This window comes from Parasteatoda tepidariorum, chromosome 1 (assembly GCF_982258835.1).
Source record: "Parasteatoda tepidariorum strain Cologne lab strain chromosome 1, Ptep-v5.0, whole genome shotgun sequence".
In the NCBI taxonomy this organism is placed as follows: domain Eukaryota; kingdom Metazoa; phylum Arthropoda; class Arachnida; order Araneae; family Theridiidae; genus Parasteatoda; species Parasteatoda tepidariorum.
The window spans coordinates 123,428,274-123,454,564 of record NC_141755.1 but is presented as its reverse complement, the minus strand read 5'-3'; the positions used below and the strand labels follow the sequence as shown (position 1 = coordinate 123,454,564).

Below are 26,291 nucleotides of genomic sequence, written 5' to 3'. Positions count from 1 at the left end.
AGCAAAAAGTGGTTGCATCAATATGGGTTTGTTTAATGTAACTGTTTTTGCCATCAGTTTAATCTTAGCATAATTAACCCATATTAACTTGATATATCAAGTTAGTCAGTGGTAAATAAAATGAAGCAAAAAATTATTAGTCCGCCTTTTAAGAAATTGGTAAGGAAATAGTTCAGATACATCTTTTTTTTCGTTCTAAAAAAGTCACTTACCTGATTCTTCCACTACGTTTTTCAACTAATATGGCTAGAAATAATTAATTTTTTTTATTTAATATTTGTTGCCCTTTTCGGTGGCTTTAAGTTTGTTTTTTTTAGTTCTTCCCATTCGAATAACTATAAAATGTTTTTAGCATCACTTGGCATGATACTATTGCTCGCAGTCAACTCATAATAGTTAAAATTTAATAATAGCAAGTAATATTCTCATGAACATATCCCTTTCGAGGGGCCGTAAAACAGTTATTTTAAAAGTATCGCTATTAAAATTGCTTAGTATTGGCGCTGTTTTAATAATAACTATATATCTATCAATATAATATTTTATACTTATATTAGTATATTAGGTACTTCTTACATAATCCTTCAACATTTGAATTTAGTGAAAAATACATTCATCAGTGGCAACCAACTAAATCTGAATTTTTTTTTTTTTTTTAAAAAAATAGAACTGTTGTTAAAATTTGAAAAGGACTTTGGAGCATGGCCATTTCTATATCAGCCCTTTTATTTACTATTAAAATATAAGTTGTGGCGGAAAAGTTCTTTTATTGTTAATTCATTAAAATACTAATGCATTGTCTTTGCTACCACTGGAAAAAATATTTTCTGAAACTATGGAAATTCTTCTCAAAACTGCACCAATTACCAAGTAGTCTGTAGTACACAATAATTAAGCTTAGAATGGCGATATTCTACAGTTCTCCTAAATGAATTTCCAGTTTACCTTTTCTCCCTTAACTTTGCTTTTTAGCACATAGCTTTTTTTTAAAAAAAAATTAATACATAATATCAATATAGCATTAGTGTCAATAATAATACGGTAACTTTCTATAACTTCCCAAAATAACTATCTCTAATCCATTAATTTCGCTGTTTAGTACATAAGATTTTTTTATATTAATTAAAATTTTACCAACATTATTTAAGCATCGTTGTAATCAATGATAGTGTGATGATTTCTGAGGTTTCTTTAAAAGAAAAAAAAAATTCCATTACTTTTGCTTTCTAGTACATGGCTTATTTCTTTTACTTCAATTATATCAGTAATAAGGTGTCAAAAATATGGTGACTTTTTATGTTTCTACTGAACGAATTAGTACCACAGTGCCACATTCCCATTAATTTTGCCTTTAAATACCTAAGTATTTTTTCTATTGAGGCTGATTTTAAACAAACAAATTTTTTAGAAACATGTTTCAAAAGAAATTTAATAAATAGAAAAGAACAAGTCAACAAGTACCAGAAAACTTTAAAACTATAAATTTGGCAACATAGCCCACGCGTGATACCACGTAATGTCGAACATTGAATCCATCTGACATAGTGAATTTAAAAGTGAGTATTTAAATACGTGTAATTAACTATTATTTTTTGAACAAATAGAACTATAAGATAGAAATAATAACGAACGTTTTCTTTAAAATATGTGACGAATTGAATCGTCTACAGTTATATTTAAGACAATGACTAACGCTTAACCAATCAGAAAATTCCATTTCGTTTTCTGCTCACCCCGCTAGAACGATTAGTCGTCGAATGTTATAATGTCAATAGTGACCTTCCTAGTGCTTTGAACTGTGTGCCAAGTTTCATAGTTTTCGGTCAGATGGCTTTAAAGTCTATAAAGGACACACACACAGAAACATTCATTTATATATAGATAAGTAATATAAATATTTAGATCTGTTGGTGAACAAAAGTAATTTTTCTAAGCAATCATTTCTTTTAAAACATATTGTTCAAACAAATATGAGTTCACAGCCCTAATTTTATATTTTCGCTCACCAAACGGGCAGAAATATTAAAAGCTATTTTTGCTTGCTTCTCATTGTGAATGACGTTCATCGTTTTTCTAAATCATTTAGCAGGTCTAGCTGTAATTTATAACAGTATATTATGTTATTTGTACAAAAATAATGATTGTAAAACGGTTAATAAGATTAGACCACCTTTCTAAATAACTATCTTAAAATGTAGAGCAGAATTATATTTTAATAATAATTTAAAAAAAAAAAAAAAAAAAAATTATTAGTTTTAAACTCTTTAATTAAAATTGTATTATGAGCAGTACAGGAAAAATAACTTTAAATTAGGGTTACAAAAATATTTATAGAAAAACATTATCTTTATGACTTTTATAAATTTTAGGCAGTCTGAAAACCAAAATAACATGGAAATAAATAAGAAAAAACTGGAACCGGCCACGCAATTTTCTGACCAATAAAAATGCACGGACAGCAAAGGAAAACTTCAACACAGTTAATAGATTTTTATGTATAGTAAGAAATATGGTTTTCAGACAAAATATTACATACAACAGTATCTAGCGAGTTTCATCTTATTTAATTGTTTTATAACCAGTGTTGAACAGTCTGTCCTTTTTTAGGGCTTTCAGCCATCAATGTTAAGCCCTACTGCCTTTTAATTTTGAATTCAGCCCAGAGATTAAAGGAACGCTTTGATCTAACAATGGAGTAAAGTATAGTCTTCCTAGAGGATTATTTCAAAGAAACTAAATCGCATCATATCGAGAGGAAAATCATGACAACCTATGACGGCTAGTCAAACAGCATGAGGATCCTAACTTGTGATCCATTTTGTCACAGCAGAAATTTTTTGTCACCACTGTTTTTGCAAACAGAATTTGTATAGACTAACCATCGCTGGGATTTTAATCTGGGTTGTTTCTTTGAAAGGTGAGTGCTCTGTTCCCTAAGTATGAATTTAATTTATTTAAATTTTATTTATTTTAAATATATAACTTAGTTAAATTCTCAATAGAAGTTAAAAGATTTTTTGAATATTAATAATAATAAAATTAAGCTGCATTCTTCAACCCTGATCTACCGAATTTTTCTGCTCATAGATCCGCAATTTTGGGTAGAGCAAAGCATCTGGAATTGTAAGAAATAGCTTTAATGAAATAGAGTCTACGTCAATTGTAAATGCTTGTTTTGATTTTGTGGTCCAAGTTAAAAAGATATTCCACTACATTAGAGCTTTTAACTTAAGGATTTTTAAAAACTCTTATTTTCACTTACGTAAGTTCGACATCTTTTCACGGGCGCATGCGCATTTCGCCAGAACTGACGCATAATATTTGATGCCACACGCTTTTCAACCATTCAGAGGATATAGCCCTAATAAGGAAGGACATCTCTCGCAAACTAATGCTGCCTACCCCACTAATTATACTCGCCTGCTCTGTAATCATAACCATAATCAACCGCATGGACTATAATTTTTCCTTCAAAAACACTTTAGTCTCTTCCAATGTTTGCGCAATCAAATTACTCAACAATTGAGGGAAAGACTGAAAATTATTAAATTTGCACCCAGGGAGAGGGATTTTCTTCACCTTCGGTACAACCCCCTTTCGTTTTGGTTTGGAAATAGTATATTCTAAAATTCCAATTGAGCTATCCTACCCAAAAGGCCTCGCATGTCAAACGCAATTAATGTGCAATGGCATAAGTAGGATGACAATTCAATAAGTTCAGCTCATTTTTAAAGTCATGGTGAAACCAAGGATGGGCGGGGTATATAATAGAGGGATCGTTGATTAAATATCTTGCACGTCGAGGGGTCAGCATTGAAAAATAAATCTTTATAATACTTTGTTATAAAAAGAACATTATCAAATATTTCATTTTCGTTTCACTAATTCCTGAACAAAAATTAGAACTTAATGGTAACGCCAACGGACATTTAAGAGGTTTTTTCAGAAATTTAGATAAGACTTTTCGAATAAAAAGGTTAAAAAACGGAGCAAAAGTCGTAAATGTTTTCTATTTTCGTTAAGCTTTTTAGCAATTTTCTTAAGCAATTTTCATATTTTCAACAAGAAAAATCATGCTTTTAAAAAAAGTCCCAGTCCCGCCACAGCCAGGTGGAGGCACAATCCCCACCCCCACAGCCAGGTAGAGGCATAATCCCCACCCCCACAGCCAGGTAGAGGCATAATCCCCACCCCCCACAGCCAGGTAGAGGCACAATCCCCACCCCCCACAGCCAGGTAGAGGCACAATCCCCACCCCCCACAGCCAGGTAGAGGCACAATCCCCACCCCCCACAGCCAGGTAGAGGCATAATCCCCACCCCCCACAGCCAGGTAGAGGCACAATCCCCACCCCCCACAGCCAGGTAGAGGCATAATCCCCACCCCCCACAGCCAGGTAGAGGCACAATCCCCACCCTCACAGCCAGTTAGAGGCATAATCCCCACCCCCCACAGCCAGGTAGAGGCACAATCCCCACCCCCCACAGCCAGGTAGAGGCATATACCCCACCCCCCACAGCCAGGTAGAGGCATAATCCCCACCCCCACAGCCAGTTAGAGGCATAATCCCCACCCCCCACAGCCAGGTAGAGGCACAATCCCCACCCCCCACAGCCAGGTAGAGGCACAATCCCCACCCCCCACAGCCAGGTAGAGGCACAATCCCCACCCCCCACAGCCAGGTAGAGGCATAATCCCCACCCCCCACAGCCAGGTAGAGGCACAATCCCCACCCCCCACAGCCAGGTAGAGGCATAATCCCCACCCCCCACAGCCAGGTAGAGGCACAATCCCCACCCTCACAGCCAGTTAGAGGCATAATCCCCACCCCCCACAGCCAGGTAGAGGCACAATCCCCACCCCCCACAGCCAGGTAGAGGCATATACCCCACCCCCCACAGCCAGGTAGAGGCACAATCCCCACCCCCACAGCCAGTTAGAGGCATAATCCCCACCCCCCACAGCCAGGTAGAGGCACAATCCCCACCCCCACAGCCAGGTAGAGGCATAATCCCCACCCGCCACAGCCAGGTAGAGGCCCAATCCCGTACCGACACAGACTGGGTAGAGGCCCGGCCCCGGCACGGTTGAGCCCCAGTTCCAGCTGAGGAGGGTAGAGAGCTTCAGTTCAAGCTGGGGAGGGTAGAGAGCTTCAGTTCAAGCTGGGGAGGGTAGAGAGCTTCAGTTCAAGCTGGGGAGGGTAGAGAGCTTCAGTTCAAGCTGGGGAGGGTAGAGAGCTTCAGTTCAAGCTGGGGAGGGTAGAGAGCTTCAGTTCAAGCTGGGGAGGGTAGAGAGCTTCAGTTCAAGCTGGGGAGGGTAGAGAGCTTCAGTTCAAGCTGGGGAGGGTAGAGAGCTTCAGTTCAAGCTGGGGAGGGTAGAGAGCTTCAGTTCAAGCTGGGGAGGGTAGAGAGCTTCAGTTCAAGCTGGGGAGGGTAGAGAGCTTCAGTTCAAGCTGGGGAGGGTAGAGAGCTTCAGTTCAAGCTGGGGAGGGTAGAGAGCTTCAGTTCAAGCTGGGGAGGGTAGAGAGCTTCAGTTCAAGCTGGGGAGGGTAGAGAGCTTCAGTTCAAGCTGGGGAGGGTAGAGAGCTTCAGTTCAAGCTGGGGAGGGTAGAGAGCTTCAGTTCTAGCTCGGGAGGGTAGAGAGCTTCAGTTCCAGCTCGGGAGGTTAGAGAGCTTCAGTTCCAGCTCGGGAGGGTAGAGTCCCAATCCCAGTTAAAGAAAGCCTTAACTAACCTGAATTTGAGAAAGCCCAATCCCGATCCTACACAGCCATGTAGAGGCCCAACCCCGAACCTGCACAACCGGGTAGTGACCCAGTCCCGTACCGACACAAACTGGGTAGAGCCCAAGTTCCAGCTCAGGTGGGTTGAGCCCCAGTCCGAGAGCTCACTTGAAGAAAGCCTTAACTAAGCTGAATTTGAGAGAGCCCTAACAGAACTCAAGTACGTGTGTATTAAAAGAGAGAGTTAGAGCCTTAAGAGGCCTCTATAATTCCCCTCTCCATGACCACAGCTAAGGCTTTTTATGGAAAAGTTTTTTGCCCGTTTGCATTTTAATATATTTTCAAAACATTAAAAACTTATTTTCTTTGACAAGGGTTTCTCTAATACCTTGTTAAATCACATGTTTATTTACTGAAAATTTAAATTATCAATAGAGGGGAGATATCTGAAATCTTGGACCAATTAGAAACCAGTTTTTTATCAAAATTCAGTCCGCAGTTTCACATTTTTGAGAACACATAACGGAGCAATATATTTCAAACTTCCGAAAGGAGTATTTCAAAATTCTTGTCTCCTATTTTTAAATGTGTTATTAGCGGAGAAATTTAACATAGAAATACACGAAAGTAGTTTATTGCACATTCTTTAAGATTTGATAATTTTTTATTCGTTATAGCTAACAAGCTAAATGATAAATACCAGAGCCGTGGCAGCTCAGAAGATAGAGCACTCACCCTCAAATGAGGAGCCCCGAGTTCAAATTCCAACGATGGTTGGTCGATACGAATTCTTGCAACGTCCACTGTGTTCAATTAAAATATCCTCAATGATAGGCGGATCATATGTTCGAGTCCTCTCTCCTTCAGGCTAACAGTAGGAGGTTTTCAAATTTTTCCTTTCCATTAAACGCAAATTTGGGTTAATTTCAGGGTTCGTGATTTTTTTTTTTTTTTTTTTTTAAAATCAGATTTTTTTGATTTTTATTCAAACACACTGTAAGAACTTTCATTTATGATTAAAAAATACTTTATAAATGTTTAATCAAAATTAAATTAATATTAAAACAATATTATAACAATATTTTAGAAGCTCTAACTTACTAATATAATTTTTCATTATAATATATAGTTTTGAATGCATAGCAACCATTTTAAAACAAATGCATAGTTGAAATTTGAAGACTAAATTAAATAGAGAATTTAATGAAAGGGGTCTATCTAGGTTTTTCTGAGAGGTACTTATTTTGTGAAAATTTAGACATAATTTGTGTCTAGACATAATAAATTAAAAAGTAATTAATTAGACATAATAAATTAAAAATAATATTCAATGGTCGACACAAAAATATAGATTTATTCCTTTCTTGCGAAACACAAAAATAGAATTTTTAAAAAAACTATTTTTTGAAACTACACTGGTTATCATAAATTAAGGAAAATTCACAAAAATCGCGATAACTCAAGAAATTACACATGGAATTTTATGAAACTTACCCACAATATACAACACATAGTAAGGTATTAAACAACATAAAAAGAAATTATCAGACATTAATAGTAGTATAGAAATTAGCACATGTATAAAATAAACAAATTGGAAGTATCGGTTTGCAATAGAAAAAGTACCTTTAATATGGAATATGATTGCCTCTAGAAGCAATACAGCACAAACAGCGATGTGTGATGCTTTCAATTATGCGGTCTATCAGTTCAATAGGAAGTGAGAGCCATTGCTCTTGTAAAGCAGTTGCAAGCGTGGCAAGGGTCTGAGGGGGCGGATTGATGGCAGATACACGCCTCCCTAGAGCATCCCAAACGTGCTCGATAGGATTCAAGTCCGGGGATCGAGCTGGCCACTCCATGCGAGTAATTGTTTCCTGTTGAAGATAATCATCAACAATGCGAGCTCTGTGTGGTCTTGCATTATCGTCCTGTAACAGGAAGCAATCACCAATTGCCCCGGCATATGGGCGCACATAAGCATCAAGGATGTTGTCTCGATAAACCTGAGCATTCACGGTTCCCCTTGGAAAGACATGGAGGTATGTGCGCCCTCCTAAGGATATGCCTCCCCAAACACAGACACTGCCTCTTCCGTATGCATCTCTTTCACGGATGTTTGATGGATGATAACGGGTCCCAGGTTCTCTCCATATCAAATAACGTCTACTGTCACTTTCTAGACTAAACCTGGACTCATCCGTAAAGAGAACAGGCCTCCATTGATCTGACGTCCAGTGGACATGTTGTCGGGCCCACTGCAAATGGTCTCTCCTATGGCGTGATGTGAGCGGCACGCAAATGGCTGGTCGTCTCGCATACAGACCACCTTCGTGGAGCCTTCTGCGCACAGTTGACGTTGACACCAACCTTCCGGTGGCTGCAGCAAGAGAGGATCTAAGATGTGTCGGAGTAGCGGTTCTATTCCTGCGTGCACTTAATGTCAAATATCGGTCATCGGCACTGGTCGTAACAGTTGGCCGTCCTTGACTGAACCTCCTAGATGCCGAATCTGTGGTTTGAAATTGCCTCCAAAGTCTATGAACCACAGATGGACTCACATTTAGCCATCTGGCCACTTCTGATTGACTCTGCCCTGCCTCTAGTCTCCCGATGGCTCTCCATCGTAGTTCTTCAGGCAAATGATGTCTAGAGGTCATTATTACGAATTGGCTATCTCAGATTTTCAATGTCGCAATCACAGTAAAATTTGTGTGCTTTCTCTCAAACTTGGACTTTTATGCTCCAGGCAGATGACGTAAGCCGAGTGCAGCGCCACTAATTTGCATATTGCAATTTTACTCAGCTACTCTTAGTGGACAACATATGCAAATTTTGCACGGTTTGGCTTACTTTTGAAAGAGTTATCGCTATTTTTGTGATTTTTCCTTAATTTATGATAACCAGTGTATTATTTTTCCTAAAGTTGAATTTGTGAAGGTATCCTAGCAAATTTGGCTTGGACAGACTCTTTAACCATTAAACTAAAGTTTCAATTAGCAAACCATAATTTTAATTTAAAATTGTGATTTTTCTCTCTTGATTTTTAATATGACAAAATAAATGTAACAGATTGTGTTTATAAATGTAGTCATTCACCAAAAAATAAATAAATATTTAATCTATACATTTTTATATCAAAATATTCATTTTTAATTCTATATCAAAATAGATCAGCTTAAAAAAATTTTTAAAAAATCTACGCACTCATTTGAATTTTCTTTCACAAAATTTCCTTATAGAAAATCTGATGATGTCAAAGATACTGTAAACATATTATGAGGAAAAAAATACCAGTTACCAGTTAATAACTCTACTGCCTCAAATAAACTTTGAAAGGGAAGAATGACACTATATCAGGAAAAAAATATCTGAATACATTATCCTTTATTTTTCTTTCTATTTCTGGCATATTAGGGTAATTTCCTTTTAATATAACCTCAAGCTTTAGAAATATACATTTTCCACAAATAAAATATAATGTAGATTTTAATTCCAAGCTATTTCAATCAAAAGGTAGAATTTTAATTAAGATTATTTGCATTTTTTTCCTTCGAAATTCATGTATATTAATAACTTTCTACAGCTATGCAAGTCTATATTAAGACAGCATTAAATGTGTACTTTAATCTGTACTTTCATTCTCAAGAATCGAAAGATTTTTAATGTAATTTCAAATGTGCTGGAATTTAACACACACCAAGAAAAAAAGTAATTTCGTTAACTAAAATTAATAAACGCAGCAATTAATTTAAAATAAATTTTAAAACTAAGAAAAGAAAATAATAAAAGTATCAATAATTTAAACCACTGTTTTTTAACTTTTAAAATAAATATAATATATATCTATACATTTACATAAATCAGTTGATTTAAATCAATGATTTTTTTTAAAAAAATCATTTGATTTAAATTGTGATTTAAATCAGCGAACCCTGGTTAATGTCATTAAAAAACCACTTTGAAGGCAAATTTTTTCCAATTCTTAGTCCAAAAGTTCCCTTGTCTTCTGGATTGGGTCCAAAATGACAAGACTTCAGTGTTTAACATTGATATTCGTAAACTCAAAGTTCAGTTGGCTGTTCAACAATAGCTATAAGAAAAAAATTGAACGCGGTAGTATAAGCTGAGTATGTTAATGAAAGTTTTATTTATATAGCTATCCACTGATTATTGACTGATATTTAATTACAGCTACGTTTTATTATTACGAATTTATTATAAAACTAAATAATTTAAAATCTAATGGTAAAGGAAATAAAAAAATATGTATTAAAAACCAAAATTAATGGAGAAATATTAATTCTTTTAATAGAATTGTAAGAAATTGAAATTTAATTATTGACGCCAATAATACTCTATTACTTTTGGTGATATGAAATATTTGAAATAAAAAGTTATCTATGTACTAAAGGGCAAAATTAATGGGAAAATGGTACTAATTAGTTCAGGAGATACGTAAAAAATCACCATGTAGTTGCAGACACCAATGATGCTTGGTTAATTTTGGCAATAGGAGATAATTGGAAAATATTTAAAAATTTATAAATTTATAATGGGAAATACTAATGGAGAAATAAAACCAATTCATAAAGGAGAGAAGTAAAATTGCCATACCATTTCTTATGTCACTGATGCTAATAGGTACTATTAATAGCTTCTAATTGAAATTAAAAATATAATCTTGTACAAAAAAACCCAAAAGAAATGCCACAAATTCATTTAAGAGAAGGTAAAAAAATCGTCAAACTATTATTGATCTTTATTTTATCAATAGGTATTTATTCAAACAAAACATAAGTTATGTGATAAAATACAAAAGAAATGGAAAAATGGTACCAATTTGTCTAAAAGACATGGGGAAAAAAAAACGCCACACTGACGACAATGATGTTTAACTATTTTTGTGAATATACACTACTTTTATTACAGTCATTTGTGCAGTTTTGGTACCGATATAGAAACTAAGTATCTTATGAGTAAATTAGGTACCTAGTACCTATTAAAACTGCATAAATGTTGTGAATTTTTCAAATCGATATTGTGACATTTTTTCTAAAAACAAGGTAAGCGAAAAAATGACAGTTGAATCTGGGTTGTTTACGTGAAAAAGCTACTTTTGTAAAGGTCAAAGTTCAAAAAATTAGCCCTCTTCCTTGCCACTCTGAACTTTATATCTACCTCCTACCTTGACCACTAACAGGGTGGCCACTCAAATCAGATTTCAAATTTCCCTGATTTTTCCAGGTTTTCCAGATAAAAATCTTAAAATTTCCAGGTTTTTGTTTCTTTTTTCTTATAAAGTATAGGATGTGTACAAAAAAAGTGTCTATATTATAAAATATTTTATTCAAAGTGCTATTTTTTTAACATATCATCTTGAAAAAAATAATTTATTTATTTATTTTTTAATGTTTTGGTACAAAATTTTGAATCAAAAATCATATATTGACCAACAAAGGAGCCTTTTTTTAAAAATTAAAATATGTTAAAAGAGGTTAAAATGAAATAGAAAAAATTAGCATTAATGCAACAATTGTAACAATTTGTCAACAAACATTGCTGTTAGCGATTGTAAAAAAAATGTGTGATTGGTTGGTTTGCTCAAAAAAAAATAATTCACAGATTTCTTTGAATGGGAGTAGAAAAGCTTTCAGAAAAAGAGTGCGATATAAAATCTATTATCATAAAATTATAACCAACTAATTTTTGGAGAATTTATAAAGTTAAAAATACAAAAACATTTTGTCAAAATAGAGAAAAAAAAATAACCACCAAAGCATCGGAACAAACTTGAGCCATAAATGGATTCAGCCCAAGGACAGAATTTAAAAACAGAAGCTCATATCCTAATCCCTTTTTCTACCAAAATCTTTCCTAAATTCCCATAGCAGTCAAAGGTTTCCACATTTGTTTAGCAACCGTGGGAGAATTTTATATGGCATTCTAGTTTAACAGAACTATAATGGAGCAAATTTTGATGCAAGCAAAGTATCGCTAAATTGATGATATTTCACCTGTTTGGCGATACATTTCCGTTAAAAAAAAAAGTGGATGAAATAATTTAAATTAAGAAAATTAGCAAATAATTTAAATTAGTAAAATTAAAAAAATCAAAGAAAAATTTCCAGCTTTTCTTTAAAATTCCCTGATTTTTCCAGGTTTTTATCCAAATTTCCCTGATATTTCCAGGTTTTTTTTCAGTATAAAAAAATTCCCTGATTATTCCAGGTTTTCAAGGTGGATGGTCACCCTGACTAAACATATTTATTGATTACTAAAAGTTATTTTCATTGAAATCCTCCTCACATTTCCTTGTTGGAACGCTAAAAGCAAGAGAACCTTTCCTTCCTGTTATTAAACAAAATCATAGTTTCTCAAGACATTAAAAGCATTTTTGTGCTGCGAATACCAAATATGCATGATTTTTCAAACTACATTTTTTGTAAGGATATTTAAAACATCTACATTCCCTGGCTCTATTATTAGACGCACTATAAGATTCTATGCAAAAATATAATTATCAGGTGATACTATACAGCTGTATTGGGTTTACTCGGATGAAACAGGTTCACGACCTTGTATCATTTGGTCAACATTGTAATGCAATATGTTAAAAATAAATACAAATAGGAAGTATATAAGCAGTGTTTTCACTACAGCGCATTACATTAAAAAATTATTAACGCGAGAAAATCGTGCACTCTATTATTCAAAATGAGTGAATTTTGGAAAAAAATTAGTCTTCTGCCATTTTGAATAAAATTCGTTTCACTTTTCTTCCTTGATCTTTCATTATTTTCAACATGGATCCATGTTATCTAGCTTCCCTATTTACCAGTATTGTTCAGAACTGGTGCGAACAGCAGAACACAATTTTCTGCAACCACATGTTAACGGAAGGTAAGATTTCTTCATGTAACACGTCTAAATTTTTTTCAATGCTACAAATTTACTAAATGATTCCGAATTGTTCAGCATCTGTTGCAAGGTCATTTAGCACTCAAAACCGAATTAAGACAAAATATCTTATAGAAATGACTGATAAACATTTGAGCAACCTAATGAGAAAAGCTGATGAAAAAGTAGATATAGAACGTTTTCGATATGATGATGCAGCAATATCAATGCTTTAAAAATTAGAAGATGTTAAAAATGTATTATAATTAAAGAGATATTTTTTTTCCAAGTCTATTCGCATTTTTTTAATTTTTAGAAATCTTTTTGAGATCTCACCGTGTTTTAGAAAAAGGGTGAGAAATTCTCTCATTTTTTTTCTGTAATGAAAGCACTGATAAGTATATAAAAAATCTCCTGAATTAAAACCCATTAAATGTACGTTTAAATATAAAAGTATTGCCTATAAACTAGTGTAAATCATGTCATTATTAAAAACTACAGCTCGTCTAATAATTTGATCTAACTATTATAATATACTAATATAATGCTTAATATAATAAACATTCTATATTATATATCGTCTAATTTATCCTATCGTCAAATTTAGATTATATATCGCCTAATTTAACCCATTGATACACTAACGTAAACAAGTGCAAACCGGTTTCAGTCACATAAAAACAATACAGTTAAACAGTATCACCTGCCCTGTGGCAGAATTTTTTCGAGCTATTTGCGACAAAATTCTCTAGCACTATTATCGTTCAGCAAGATACTTTTAATAATAACTACTAATATGTTACTGATTTAAAATCTCAAAAGCGCTGTGTTTACAAAAAAAAAACTTTTTAACTTTATAATAGAACTTGTAATAATTTTTTATTCCAATATTATGGGTTATATTCTCAAAAAAAAAATATTTTTTTTGGGGGGGGGGGGAGCAATGCACAAATCATTCCTTCTTCGCATTTTGTAAATAATCATCACAATAAAAAAAAATTAAAAATCATGAAATCGCTAGTAGTAGTAGCCGAAAAAAATTGACGACGAAATCATGCGAAACAGAGTTCTCAAATGCGTATTTCGTTTGGAGATTAGGTTGTTATAATAAATAATACCGTAAAAAAATATTGAATTTAAAAATTATGGAGAAATCAATAGCAATAACTGTCAAAAATCGATAGAATTATTGCCTTAAAAAGTAAATACTCAAATGCACGATTCGAATTTTCCATATTGTTTGAAATGTAACTGGATATTAAATCCACGTGAAAATCAACAATCAATAATATACAATCGAAACATTACATCTATTTACGATACTATCGACGTAAATTGAGATAGTCAAAAAGTGATTACCTAAATGCATCATTCAAATATTACGTGTTAACTTTTGTTGAAAAGAATAGTAATTTTTTTTTTTTTTACTTCTTAAAAGAAAATCTTTCTGCAAGAACTTTGTAATGTTCTGCGACAATGTCGCTGTGATTCTGCCACAGGGATCACCTGATAATTAAGATTTTACATAGAATCTTATAGTATGTCTAATAATTTGGCCAGGGACTGCATTTATAGTTATCAACATAAAACATACTATAGAGATAATAGCTTAGAGTAATCAATCAATTGAAATAATTCGCTGAAATTACAACTATTCAGATCATTTGAATAACAAGTAGTAGAGAAGGGAGGCTCTCGACAATCCATATTCGTCTGATGGAAGGCTAACCACAATGTAACAAGTTCCAAAAAGAGGTACAATGATTAAATTAAATTTAAAAATCCTCCAATAATAAAGATAACCAAAGCCTTTTTTAAAGTGGAACCAACTATTTTAAATATATAAGGTACTGACAATTCAACTTTTAAAAATTATACTGTTAAAGTACCTAACGAATTAAATGTGCATTATTAAAAATTTAACAAAACATTTATTTAAAAACAAAGAAAATAAATTACATTAGGATATGTAATTTATTTTGGTAACTAAAACTGACTACTTACCTTAACACAAGGACTGAAGAGACCATTTCTCACTCTTAATTCAAACGAATGAAAAAAAAATATTCAAAAACGTTATCTAATTTTAAATGAAGAAATTTTTATTTTAATAAATTCTTAACAGTCTTATTTATTAGTTTATTCATAATTATAGATCTAAGTTTCAAGCTGTCACAATATGCAACTTCATTTTTTTTTTAAATCCTAGTAAAAATATATTAATTTTTTAATTGTTTTGTTATTTCGTTCTTTTTTTTTTATTTTGGTGACTATTAAAATTTCATTTCATAATTTAATTTGTTGTTGTTGTTGGCGTATGCCTGTTCAGGCTGAGGGGTGAGATTGTTCTTGTTTTCCAGTGATGCCATCTAAGGCCAAGAATTCGACTTCTGCCACACCCATACATCTCACCCGTTTATAGGGTGTAACCTATTGATACATCCGTTCATTCATCCACAGATTGTAATTTTGACCTAAATCAGAGAATGATCAATCCCCAATTCAGTACCCCCAGAGGTTTTGATTTGTTATGGGAACATGGAGGGCTTAGCGACTCGACGGATTTAATCTGTATCAGTCACCATCTTACTTATTCCTATGGCAAAAACAATGAAGAAAATTGATTGCTTTATAACTAATAACTTTGAATTATAAGATAATGACAGGAATCACTGCGATTAGAAGCAGAAAAAAAAATCTACATAGCTGCAATCAACATTATTTACTCAAAAAAAAAAATTATAATACATGTCATAACTTGTGCTCAGTGCAAAAGCGATGCAAGAACGAAAAATAAGAGAGATTACTACTCGACTTATGAAACGTTTTTATACATTTCGTTACAATAAAACACATTTTCCAAGTTAATTAAATCATTATTTTAAAGCTAATAAACAAATACTGAAAAAAATTTACAAATTTATAAAATTATGGTAATTGCCAGTAAGTTTAGCTTATTTAACAGCATTTTTATTGTTCTATTTTGAATACAGTGATATTTTATTCATAACTCTTGAACAGTCATACTTTTTTTAAACTATTATTATGCTATGTACAAAAATTAAAAGAACTGTAAAATATTCTGGTAACAGTCCACCGAAGGCTATGGCTGAGCCAAAGAGGTCAAAAGGTTCAAAATTTCGTGACCAACGCCATGTTTGTGGCGGTGTGATCATTATTACGCTCAGACCTCCTTTACTTCCCAGACAAGTTGGTAGATACGTTATATGTATTAAACATATTTTGTCATTTCTGCTATTTTTTGTTCCTTTTTTCTTAAATAGCAAATGCAGACCTGCCAACCTTAGAAAATAAAAAAGCAGGAGACTCTTTCTGTATCACGACATAGCGCAATATTGAAAATTAAACCTGATTCACACTTCCTACAAGAAGTTTATTTCAAAAAATATTATTTACATTACATAAAATAGACCACAATAAGATTCTGACACTGACTAATAAAGATACGTGTTCTTACTATAAAATATAATGTTCTATAGAATTATATTAAAACATATCTTTTGATTTTTTCAAATTTAGGAAGAAGTTCAAAACTAACAAAATATGTCAATAATGAATACAATACTTTATAAATGCAATTTCTTAATTTTTTTTTTAACTGCTACTGTTTTAAAACTGCAGATGTTGCTGATTTAGCATTATTTAAAAAAAAAAACTGGCATCTATAGAAAGTAAAAAAACATTTTGCCTAATGGTGTCCAAGATATCTCCAATTTTGCCATTTCATTGGTTATTGCTGCTGTTTTGGTTCACACTCACCATAATTTTTAGTGATGTTACGGGGCAAGGTTTTTCTAAATAAATGCCCAGCATGATCTGAAGCACAAGTTGGGAAGGAAATTGCACAAATTGTTGTTTTTTTCCTCTATCTTGCACTAAATAGAAAAAAGCAGGAGAAACCACCCTGAAGGCCTGAGGGCGAAGATTTGAGACAAAAGCAGGAGAGTTGGCAGGTCTGCAAATGATCATACTAACATGATGTTCCCTCAACTCTACTTATGCAATTAAAATAATGAAAAGTGAAAAACTGTCATAATATTAAGAATTAAATATTTGCATTAATGCTAAATAACCTCTATATAACCAGCAAAAAAATTCTGCTCTAACCGTAATGTTCGTATCATAACAAATATGAAAAACGTTGCACAGTATTAAATAAAAATAAATGCTTAAAATGTATCTCTCAAAGAGAAATGTTATTTTTCATTTACCTTTCTCTTTCAAAATTAATAAGATCATAAAATAATAACTACAACAAACATGTTTTGACAGGTAACTCATTAATATACTGTTGACTGAAATTAAACATCACCTGAAAAAAGCACCCACTAACTATTGTGTAAATGCATATCAGGCTGTTGAATCTAAATATGTTAATCAAACCTAACTAAGTTACCAAATCAAATCAATAAAGTAATTAAATAATTATCTAAATGTATTTAGATATTCCTTAAATTAAAATATAAAATTTATTTAAAGCTTGCAAAAATAAAAACATTTTCTTCCTCATTCTATTTTTAGAAACCAAATTAAGACTTATACAGTTCTAAACTTCAATAATTACTCATTATATTGTACATACAAATAACTTTCTCTTACTTGGTATTTCCTAAAAAATTGTATTAAGTTGAAATATCTTTTTGTTAATATTTTTAACTCAAAGGATTAAGGCCCTAAGAGAATGCTAATAATTGATTAACTATTTATAACAGTGATATATAATTACATGTATATAATTAATCTGTATCATATTACATGTTATATCACATGATATATAATTACATGTTATATAATTACATGCATTTACTAAATTGAATACTGTAGCAGAATATTGTTTTTTTAAATATCTAATTATGATCGATTCATTATAACTACTGATTTAAAGGACAGAACATTGTTTTTTTTCTAAATAAAAATGATCTTATTAAAATATTTTAAAGTAATTGATAAACATTTGAAAATGCTTTGTTTATTTACAAATTACTTTATTTTGATGTTTGTTTGAAAAAATGTTATTCCATTAGGATTATTTTAATCCCCTAAACAGTAATACAGACATATCCTGAATTTGAGACAAAATCCGAGAATATATCAAAGATAAGTGTATAAGTACCAGAGCTCATTCTAGGCAGGGTAAACAGGGCGCAGCACCCTGCTGCCCTTTTAGTCAAAAGAATCCACCCTGTTGCCCCTGAAGTAAATTAGTGTCCTGATGTATTAAGACTCCATACCCTTTTTGCTTTTTCTTTCCTCAACTCTTTATTTTTTTCCCAAACTCTACAGTGGATTTTTCAAACTTTTATTTTTAACTCTTTTTATTTAGTTTGTCATTGCTGTCAATACAAAGATTTATATGAAAAAGGAAAAATAGCCAACAAACCCCCTTGTTGCACTTGTCTTTGAAAGTTTGCAGTTACTTTCACTATCATTAAATCCTAATTATTATTAATCATTTTAATTATTAAATCATAACTATCTATACACACTTAAAAACATACATTTATTATTTTATTAATATATGCATGCATTTTAAATAAATTACCAAGCTAATTAGCTCGATACATGTTAATTTATTAATGAAAATTAGTAATTAATATGATTGCTTTGCTACTTTTAGTTAACAGGGTGCGTAGCCAAATCTTTGAATAAAAAATAAGCACTTTTTAAAAACTTTTCAAGCACTTTACAAAAATTTTCAAGCACTCAAAAAATTCATATTCAATCAATATTATTGAAAAACAAAAACTTTTCATAAACAGTTTTAGCCTTAAAAAAAAAACCAAAAAGAAACAGGCATAAATCGAAACAATCAGTACTTTCCGAGTGAATTCAACTTGACCCTGAACTCAGAACAAAAATACCCTTACCCCCTACGTCAAAAAAAGTGTTAAGAAGTAAAATAAAATAGACAAGAACAAAATTAAAATAAATTAAAAAGAAAAACATTTCATAAGGATCTGATATTCTCTATTCGAATTGGAGCACTCGGGCGCATGCGCAAGTGATAACGTGGGTACGACATGCAGTCCGCGTGAATGATTATGTAGCAAACTCCCAATTTTTCGTGAAATGCATGGGATCCACCAGATATCACTGAAGGGAGAAAAAAATTATTTGAAAAAAAAAAAGCACTTTTTCAAAACGCCAGCTGAAAGCACCTTTAAAAGCTTTTAAAAACGAAATCCCCAAAAAAGCACCTTTAAGTACTTTTTACAAACGCTACGCACTCTGGTTAAGTAAAAAAAAATTTCTTTTACTAATAGACAATGTTTTTTAATAAAACGTGTAAAGCCCCTGGAAAGAAATTATTGCCTTTTTAGAATAATAATGCCCTTTTTTTAAACTTTTGCACCCTGCCCTTTTTTTTTTGCCTAGAATGAGCTCTGAAGTACAATCATATTTTTATGAGTAATAATTAAGGAATTAATTTATGACTATTTAAATGCCCAGTTTTAATTACCTAATTAAACGTTGAACTATTTTTTAAAAAGAGTAACCGTAGATATATAACGGAAAAAAGTTATTGTAAATAGAATTCGAAGTATTTACAAAAGGTGGAATTGTGAATTGAATTGAATAAAATAAATACGATTATTTGTAATCGAATGGTTTTATTAACAATATAAATTAATAAATAGCTTTGAAGACTGAGACTTAAGATAGTGGTCCTCGTAAACTCGATAACAGTTTTTTGCTGTTTATCATTTTTGATCAGACAATATTTATGAAAGCTAGCTCTATTCACAAAAGATAAACTGCGGAATTTTTTGCAGTTTATCACTTGTGAACCGAATTAGCTTTCAAAAATATTACCATGCGTTTTCTGGCATAAAATATTACATTGGTATTAAAGTATTTCGGGGGAAATTTTAACTTAGCGTTTTCTTTCACAAATCTTTTATTGCGAAGTGCCCTTTCACAAAAAATGGTGCCAGACCAAAGTAATTCACACCGAATTATTAAACCGAATAATTGAACAGAAAGTAAAAAAACATAAAAAGATTATAATTTTAAAATTTCGAATGTTGGATTGAATATTATTCAAACTTAAAATATATTAGCACGATTGGTAGCAGAGTAGTAGATAAACGTCAAGAAACGAATTTTCTAAGCGGCTTACTGTCTTACCGCTAAAAACCCTTTTGTTTACTTGAGAACTGAAGGAATAGTTTTTTAGCACCAGCAAAACCTCAATTTAAACAATGAAAATAAACTTTAAAAATAATTCAATAGTATGACGTTTTTATTTTCAATGTTTTTGAAAAGCACGATGCTATAGAACACCTCACCATACAGTTAAAAAAAAGTGGTAAGGAAAAAGACCTTTTGAGATAAGCAAAGAATTTACAGTCAAAGACCTATTATAGAAAAACATGTGCTAAAAATAACTAAAACGAAAACAATCAAGTTAACATGCTGATCTATTTTTAATTCAAAATTTTTCCATATGAGTAGTTTTAGTCTCCAACTTAACACTCGCAAAAGTAAATATTATATTTCATTACTGGAGTACTTTGAAAAATATAAATCTTATCGTAACATAAACAGTTACAAATTTATACTACAATTGACCACAGACTTCGATTGTCCTAGAGATGTTACATCTACATTAACCAGACTAAAGACAAAACATTATACCCAGATAGCTAAATAAGGTTTTTTCGAACTCAGCAAAAATCTGGTGGGTTTTTAAGTTTCATGTTAAAGGCTTTAAAAAATACGTGCCACCATATACCTCAATGTATTCACAATACTTGGCAGGTTGGATACATACAATTCCTACAATAGATATTACAACAAATACATATACCTTGGAGCAAAAGCTACCTGACACGCACGTGCTAAAATGGGATGCATGTGTCCCTGAAGTAGAAGTGTATGAACTAGGGTCAAATAACGCAACGGACATCGTGTACTTTACAATAAATGCACTATAGTTTATCAACAGTATGCGAAAGAAAAACAAAAAGAGACGAAAATGCCACTCACCCGATGACCCAGCCCCACACATCACAAGCAGTTCATAGATGTCTTTATTCAGCAGCTGTGCTCTACTACGCAGAGTGCAAGTTATATACTGAAGTCAATCTGAATCAGGTCCCGGGTGAAATAGCTAAAAAAGAATTAATAATACTTGACAATAAATTATCTTATTAATTATACACAAATGTCAAACCGTAGTAAAAACAAGTTAAAAATCTGAAGTGTCAAAGGACAAATATTCAAGATAAATCCTGAAAGAAAAAGAGTATTAATGAAATGCGACATTCATAAATAGCCATGGTCATTAATCTACACGAATTTCAAATTCTATCAAGAATAGTTTAAAAATCAATAAATTACTAATTAACTTAAAACTATGTGTATACATAACATCCAGTAAAATATTAAAACACTTTCGAAAGCATTTCTTTCACTTCTACGATTAGAAAAAGCTATAATCTTAGAAAAAGTACAATTATGCTGGGCGTCTCCTTTTTTTTCTTATCTTCCAAAAAAATATAAAATTTTCTCAACGTCCGAAATTAAGAAATCTTCCTGAGAAAAAGAATTTGAAGTTCTGAAGGCAAACTATCCCTCGGGTTAAGCAAAGATTTACACGATTCAGAATCAAACGAAGATAATATTTAAATTGCCGCTTTAAAGAAAAACAATTGAAAAAATTTGTTATTTATAATTTAAATGATAAAAGCAGGAAAATCAAATGCTAAACCTTAAAGATCCAACAGAAACCGTCTTATTACCAGCACGCCAGTAAAGGTAAATATAAACAGCTTACCGCGTAGGCGGGAAAGTAATTTTTCGAATTGAGATGAGTTGAGCTGTATTCGGGATGAAAAGGATCTGAACCATTCGCTTTGAACCTCTGGGGCCCTGAAATCTCGATACTTGTGGCCTTCACGTTACGCTCTTTCTTGCAAATGCACGAGCACATCCTCTTACATGTAGTTTCTAAACATTCTCACGCGAGAATGACACCTGTACTATTGCGATAACTGATGGCGAAGCAATATTTAAAATAAATTAAATTAAAATTCATCGCAAATGAGGGATAACGAAAGGAAAAGATGTTCATTGATTAATGATAAATCCAAGTGGATGATAAGTCCTGATCCAAGTGGTCATCCACCCGCATACTGACCGCAGCCAGTGATGCTTGACTTCGGTGATCTGCTAGGAACCGTGTCTTAACGACCAGTCCACTGCGGGTTTCTTCATTTTAAGGCTATTATATATATACATACATTGTAGCCAATAGGACGACTTTGTGGGTCCCTTATTAAGCTTATAATTATTTCCTCTGGTAGGGTACACTTCGAATTTCTTCATTTTAACGCTTTTCAACACACTATTATATATAGAATATTATAAATTTATTTATAACATTCAGTTATGCTTTATTATGCATCCGTTATTTATAATACTTACTCATTACATCACCTAGCCATACTATAGCACCTTTCATAGTTTTACGCGGATCCGCCCTGGATACACAATCTCACCATTCCATCAAACGATGTGTAGTGTATTGGTAACGGATTCGAATCCCATTGTAACCTGGATGTATCTTTGAAATGACGTTGTTTAATTTATGTTATATGTTTTTCAACTGAATCTTATAAGCCATATTCTATAATGTGCACACATATCTGCATATTCATCTGTAGCTTTCTCCCATTTTCCCAATAAAAAAAAATTTCCTACATGCAGGAACCTCCAGAATATCGAAAAACACATAAAAAAAATAATATAATTTAAAATAAACAAAAAAAAAGAACGAAACTTTTTTGAAAATTTGACCGTCCCTGGGATTTGAACCCAGGACCCCTCCCTCCTGCAGCGAACTTGCTTGTCTAGTGGCCTACCTTCCAGTCCACGGTGATACGTGAAGCCTACCACAGTTTCGCTTTAAAAGCTCTCTCCTCTCATCTTCGCAATATACCTTTAGGGGCCCACTGTGACCCCCCTAATTGGCCTATAAAAATTCTCATCAGCAGCCTTGTTTGGACTATAGACCACTACCTAGGGTCCGAGTTTGAAAATTATACCTTGATATTAAAGGGAGCTAGGGGTTCTTGAAATTTGAACAATTGTCGAGCCATTTTAATTTTTTATTCTTTTTTTTTATTACTCCATTACGCTTTCTTTGCTGGACTTCACACACAGAAAACACCCCATGCATGCTAGAATATCCAAAATGTTATAAGAGAAGTCGAAGAAGAGAAAATTAACTGATTTTCCTGGATTTATCCAGTTTTTTCCCATTTTCCCAATAAAAAATTTTTTTCTGCATGCAGGAACCTCCAGAATATCGAAAAACACATAAAAAAAAATAATATAATTTAAAATAAACAAAAAAATTTTTTTTTGTTGAAAATTTGACCGTTCCTGGGATTTAAACCCAGGACCCCTCCCTCCTGCAGCTACCTTGTTTGTCTGGTGGCCTACCTTCCAGTCCACGGTGATACGTGAAGCCAAACAAAATTTCGCTTCAAAAGCTCTCTCCTCTCATCTTCGCAATATACCTTTAGGGGCCCACTGTGACCCCCATATTGGCCTATAAAAATTCTCTTCAGTAGACTTGTTTGGACCATAGACCACTACCTAGGGTCTGAGTTTGAAAATTATACCTGGATATTAAAGGGAGCTAGGGGGTCTTGAAATTTGAACCTTTCTCATGAAATTTAATTTTTTTATTCCTTTTTTTTATTATTCCATTACGCTTTCTTTACTGGACTTCACACACAGAAAACACCCCAAGCATGCTAGAATATCCAAAATGTTACAATAGAAGTCGAAAAAGAGCAAATAAACTGATTTTCCTGGATTTTTCCAGCTTTCTCCCATTTTCGCAATAAAAAAAACTTTTTTCCTACATGCAGGAACCTCCAGAATATCGAAAAACACACAAAAAAAATTATATAATTTAAAATAAGCAAAAAAAAAATTTTTTTTTTGAAAATTTGACCGTCCCTGGGATTCGAACCCAGGACACCTCCCTCCTGCAGCGAACTTGCTTCTACCTTCCAGTCCACGGTGATACGTGAAGCCTAACACAGTTTCGCTTCAAAACCTCTATCCTCTAATCTTCGCAATATGCATTTAGGGGCCCACTGTGACCCCCCTAATTGGCCTATAAAAATTCTCTTCAGCAGCCTTGTATGGACCATTGAGTCCAAACAAGGCTGGTCATAGGAAATATAATGGTTTTGACAAGGTCTTTTAAATAAATATAAATTAAAATAATTAAATTAAATAAAAATTATCCGAAATTTATCCGTTTATTAGCTATTATTCGCTAATTCACAAAGAAAAAAAAGTTTTTTTTATATACAGAACACTTGATTCACGCTAAAATATCATAAAATATATTTAAAAAAATAATATATAAAAAAAAAAAAAAGTTGAATGTCGGTCGTCGCAGGGTTGCGAACCCATGGTCCCCGGGACAACAAATCTAACTTGCCACGCAGCTTTACCAACTGCGCCATGCTTCACCTGCCTACCCCGCGAATATTTAGCGAACACCTCCACCCGGTTAGTAAACAAAACTTATTTTGGCTGATAGCGGGTCCACTAATTGGTATATAAAAAAATCCTTCGGTACAAGTGTTCGATACATTAAATTCTAATTTTGGGCGGAGTTTGAAATTTATAGGTTAATATTATAGGGAGTTACGGGGTGTGATGTGTGCGTGCCTCCTGATATGACTTCTGTACTTTTTCAGCCATTATTCACTCTTTAGCAAAGAAAAATATTTCTTTTCACATAAAGAACACTTTATTCGCTTTAAAATATTGAAAAGAAGTTAAAAAAATAATATAAATTAAAATAAATAAATAAATAAAAATTATCCGAAATTTATCCGTTTATTAGCTATTATTCGCTATTTCCCTAAGAAAAAATAGTTTTTTTTTTATATACAGAACACTTGATTCACGCTAAAATATCATAAAATATATTTCAAAAAATAATAGATAAAAAAAGAAAAAATTTGAATGTCGACCATCGCAGGGTTTCGATCTCATGGCCCCGGGACAACAATTCTAACTTGCCACTCAGGTTTACCAACTGCGCCATGATGCACATGCCTGCCCGTTAATATTTAGCTTGAAACACAATATCCCGGTTTGTAAACAAAACTTATTTTGGCAGATTGTGGGCCCACTAATTAGTATATATAAAATTCCTTCGGTACAAATGTTTGATACATTAAATTCTAATTTTAGGCGGAGATTGAAATTTATAGGTTTTTTATAGTAAAAAATTTTTTTTTCTCTTCCGCTTATTTTGCATTATATTATTTTTTCAATGTGTTTTTCTATATTTTAGAGGATCCTACATATAGGAAATAATTTTTCTTAATTTGTGAAAATAGCGAATAATGGGGAAAAACTGAAAAAATCCAGGAAAATTGCTTTATTTCCACTGTTAAAAATTATTTTTACAATATATTCGACAATTTATCATGTGTAAGGTTTTCTCTGAGTAGAATAGTGCATCTGTCTTTGTAAAAGAACGCATAAAGGAATAATAATAAAAAAATAAAAAATAAAATAAAATGGCGGGTTGGGGTTCGAATTTCGAAGTCGTCTAACTCCCTTTAATATTAAGTTATAATTTTAAAACTCGGACCCTAAGTAGATGTCTATGGTCCAAACATAATGGCTGGATTAAATTTAATGGGTGAATTAGGGGGTGCAGGGGGGCACTCAAAGATCTATTGCATAACTGACCATGAGAGGACTTTTGAAGCGAATCTGTGGCGAGCTTTTCGTACTTGAGTGGTATAGTGGTCAAGACACCGGACAAGTAACTGACGTCTGTGGCGGGGGGTTCGCAGGTTCGAATCCCAGCCTCGGCAACTTTTCTAAAAAAAAAATTTTTTTTCTCTTCCGCTTATTTTGCATTATATTATATTTTCAATGTGTTTTTCTCTATTTTTGAGGATCCTACATATAGAAAATATTTTTTCTTAATTTGGGAAAATAGCGAATAATGGGGGAAAACTGAAAAAATCCCGGAAAATTGCTTTATTTCCACTGTTTTAAATAATTTTTACAATATATTCGACAATTTATCATGTGTAAGGTTTTCTATGAGTAGAATAGTGCATCTTTCTTTGTTACAGAACGCATAAAGTAATAATAATAAAAAAATAAAAAATTAAATAAAATGGCGGGATGAGTTTCGAATTTCGAAGCCGTCTAACTCCCTTTAATATTAAGTTATAATTTTCAACCTCGGATCCTAAGTAGGTGTCTATGGTCCAAACATAATGGCTGGATTAAATTTTTATGGGTGAATTAGGGGGTGCAGGGGGGCACTCAAAGATCTATTGCATAACTGACCATGAGAGGACTTTTGAAGCGAAATTGTGGCGGGCTTTTCGTATTTGAATGAAATGGAGGTCAAGACACCGGACTAATAACTGACGTCTGTGGCGAGGGGTTCGCAGGTTCGAATCCCAGCCTCAGGAACATTTCTAAAAAAATTTCTTTTTTTTTCTTCCGCTTATTTTGCATTTTATTATTTTTTCAATGTGTTTTTCTATATTTTAGAGGATCCTACATATAGGAAATAATTTTTCTTAATTTGTGAAAATAGCGAATAATGGGGAAAAACTGGAATAATCCAGGAAAATTGG

General features: G+C 32.7%; 1 long non-coding RNA gene across 1 annotated transcript in view; it reads right to left on the bottom strand.

Annotated features, from left to right (window-relative positions):
• Positions 1–21,475, bottom strand: part of LOC147816868 (uncharacterized) — a 39,712-nt gene extending 18,237 nt beyond the window's left edge. Inside the window, exons 1-2 of the long non-coding RNA XR_015429387.1 lie at positions 21,356–21,475; positions 20,632–20,755 (exon numbers count right to left, since the gene is read on the bottom strand). This is a non-coding gene — a long non-coding RNA (uncharacterized LOC147816868). The remainder of the gene's footprint in view (positions 1–20,631; positions 20,756–21,355) is intronic.
• Between the last annotated feature and the right edge of the window lie 4,816 nt (positions 21,476–26,291).